Source organism: Odocoileus virginianus, chromosome 31, assembly GCF_023699985.2.
Source record: "Odocoileus virginianus isolate 20LAN1187 ecotype Illinois chromosome 31, Ovbor_1.2, whole genome shotgun sequence".
NCBI lineage: Eukaryota > Metazoa > Chordata > Mammalia > Artiodactyla > Cervidae > Odocoileus > Odocoileus virginianus.
In genome coordinates, this window is record NC_069704.1 from 16,999,335 (window position 1) to 17,002,990 (window position 3,656).

The 3,656-nt window shown below is 43.1% G+C and overlaps 1 pseudogene; it reads right to left on the minus strand.

Moving 5' to 3' along the window:
* Positions 1 to 900: 900 nt before the first annotated feature.
* On the minus strand, positions 901 to 3,206 carry LOC110122084 (large ribosomal subunit protein uL18 pseudogene; annotated as a pseudogene).
* Between the last annotated feature and the right edge of the window lie 450 nt (positions 3,207 to 3,656).

Here is a 3,656-nt window from a genome sequence, read left to right on the forward strand (position 1 = left end):
CTTAACCACTGGACCACCAGGAAAGCCCCTTCCTCTTTTTCTGTCAAACACCTACCATGATCCCTGCCTGCATACCAAGTCTAATCTCCTCTGCCTTATTGTTAAGACCTTGTATAATCTCTCAGATTCACCTAGTTTGGTCCCATTTTTTAAATTTAAATTTTTATTTTATATTGCAGTATAGTTGACTTACAATGTTGCATTAGTTTCAGGTATACAACTGATTCAGTTATACACATACAGATATCCATTCTTTTTTCAGATTCTTTTCCTATGTGGGCGTTAATAGAATATTGAGGAGAGTTTCCTGTGCTATACAGTAGGTCCTTGTTGATGATCTATTTTATATGTAGGAATGTATATGTGTTATTCCCAAACTGCTACTTTATCCCTCCCCTCAACATTTCCCTTTTGTTAACCATAAATTTGCTTTCAAAGTCTGTAAGTCTGTCTCTATTTTGCAGATGCATTCATTGTATCTTTTTTTAGATTCCACATTTAAGTGATACCATATGATATTTGTCTTTGTCTGATTTACTTAGTATGATAATCTCTAGGTCCATCCATGTTGTTGCAGATGGCATTATGGTCCCATTCTTTTTTTTTGCTTGTTTGATAAGTTTATTATTGTCTTTACCTGAAACATCCTGATAGAAGATTGTGGTTTGGTTTATTAATTCGTGGGCTTCTCTTGTGGTTCAACTGGTAAAGAATCCGCCTGCAGTGCAGGAGACGTGGGTTCGATCCCTGGGATGGGAAGATCCCCTGGAGAAGGGAAAGGCTACCCACTCCAGTATTCTGGCCTGGAGAATTCCATGGACTATACAGTCCATGGGGTTGCAAAGAGTTGGACATGACTGAGCAACTTTCACTTTCACTTTATTAACTCCCAACAGCCCATTACTGAGTTTTAAGGAAGCTCACCTTCTTCTGAGCTACCTGATCTTTCTTCTGGGCAAGTGACATTTTGGGCTGATTCCACCTCTTCTTTTTAACTTCTTTCTTAGGCTTCTTCTCATACACAGGATTCTCTCATATTGAAGCATGTGCTTTTTTATATATATCCTCCATCATGTATGGAGTTATGTTGTTCTTTATGAATGGAGAGAATTGTTTCCTGTAAGCATCCTCATCTTCTTCAATCAGGTAACACATGTAATCTGCAGCATTCTGCCCCATGATGTGCTTTGGGTGTACCTCAGCACTGAATTCTTTGTTTTCTGAATCATAACTAGGGAACTATTTGGTATTGTGAGGGATAGACAAACCTTCATTGACAGCTCCCTTCAGGGCCCCAGAAACTATTCTCAGTAGTAGCCCTGCCAAGTCCTGCATCAAAGTAACAGGTGAAGGCACCAGGTTTACCATCAACACTTTTCACATTGTATTCATCTCCAGTCACCTCGACTTGGCCTTTGTAAATTTTGTCCATACCAAACCTATTCAGAAGCCTGCAGGCCAGCAGCAGGCCAGTACAATGTGCCACAGCATAATTTGTCAGGCCAACCTTCACACCATACTTTGGGAGTTCATGAGCATAAACTGCACAGACTTATATGTCCTTCTGTATGGGCATAAGCAGTCTGACAAATGATATCTCTGTTTGTTACATGGACGATCATTCTGTATTTGGATGTGTGGTACTTATTTTTGTCTTGGATTTCCAATCGTTTCTGAGCATAGTAGTCAGTTTTGCCCTCCTGCTGTCTTCTAAATTTTACTTGGTATCTCTTGAAGTTGGCCGTGTTCTGGACAACTTAACAAACTGTTCCATACTGTGGAACAGAACCCCGACTCTGCAGCTTGCCATAGAGCTCTATGTCCCATTCTTATAAGACTCACCCCAGTCAAGTTCATTTCTTGTCTACAGGCCTCTGGACCTAAGCTCTTTTCTGCTTCATTGTCATTATTTTTTCCAGATTGGAATGTCCTTTCCATCTCTCTAAATTCTAGCCATTTGTTCTATAAGACCCCACACTTTTCTGCCTTCCAGTGGCGGTTGTAGTCTATACTGTACTATTCAACACTCACAGATTTATTATGCTTTTCTAGGCTCAGCCCTTGATGCTGGATGGCAGTGGCTAACTTATCTTGCTGGTTGGAGGGTCTGAATACTTTGAAGACATACCGATAGTGAAGAAACAATCAAGCAGTGAGTTGGAATCCAGAGACACAGACCAAAGTAGACCCCAGTTGGAGTGGCTGAGAAACACTAGAGCAAGTAGAGTGGCATGCAGTGTGGATAAACATAGACGGATTCTCTTATTCCAGTTGAGAGGATCCCAAAGAAGCGCTCTGGTTAGCTCTCCCGGGGTCACATGCTTCATCCCCAACTAACCAAATGTGTTGGGGAAGACAAGGCCAAGTAGGAATTTGCCATGTGGATAGGGGTGGGGTAAACATGGATGGCCTATGGATGTCTAATATATTAAAATCACAGCAGTGACAGTCCATTGGTAATGTTCAGTATAGGCGTGTGGGTCAGTATGCTGGAAATCAGGAAGGAAGAACTATGGTTTAGCATACCACCCTTCCTATTCTTAGAACAGAGTCAACAAGTCTTTATTGAGACTTACTCCCTGGGGACTTGATAATTGTTGGACTAGCCTTCAACTCTGTACACTGTCATTTTTTTTTCTTTTCTGTTCCATTAACCCTAGGACCTGCAGCTCCATTTAGACACCCAACAGCCTTGACATTTCTCTGCTCTGCAAGGAACCACTGACAACTTGCACTGTTATCTTGGTCTTAATGACTGCTAAGTCACTTCATTTCCCAGAGGGAGATTGTGAAATCATCAACAGTGTCAGGCCACTGGCAGCCTTAAGCTCTGGATGGAATGTTTCCAGGAAGAAATGTGAGTGAGAAAAGGAGCTGGACACTTCCTTTTAGAGGAAGACGATTAGCTCATCCTGGGAAGGTCAGCTGGATGGTGGCAGAGAGTATAGACGTATTAGCATTAAATGCTTAACTCTGGACCGGTCTTCCCCAGCACTAGGGGGCACCAAAGTCAGCAACTTCCTGATTCTGAAGGCTGGTAGCATGTCAGCTGTTAGGAAACAAGGTGAGGGACAAATCTGTGAGGTAGGGAAGGTGGCATGGCATGAAGACCCTGACATGTCTAGGTCCCCTTGGTCCATCTCTGCTTGCTCTGTTCTGGATTCTGTTGGTTGATCTGGGCTCTCCAGCTGCCTACCTGCCACCATACCCCTATTTCTTATAGCTGCTGGGTTTTTGACCCACTACTTCTTTCAGAATTTATGCCTTTGCTTCACTTGTCTGGCATGTGGATATTTGTTGGACTCTGCAGTGCTCCTTTGAACCTTGTCTTTTTGTGACATATTATGGAGGTGGTTTATCCAGGGAACCCAAGGCAGCCAAAAAAAGCTCCACATCCCACATCCTGGCACCTGGCTCTAAGCTTACTAGTACAGCTTCCAAATTTACTGGGTGGAGTTTCTTTCTTTGCTGGGCCTCCACAGTGCAAAGGACTTAATCCAGACTGTATTAGCATTGCCTGTTAATGCAAGGGGCTGCGTCCCCTCTAGCCCAAGTCAGACGCATCTCTGTACCCTCGGCTTCTGTCACAGAGCCTGGCACAGAGTGGCATTAACCATGACTGTGAAGTGATTGGAAAATGCTCACTGCCACCTCTG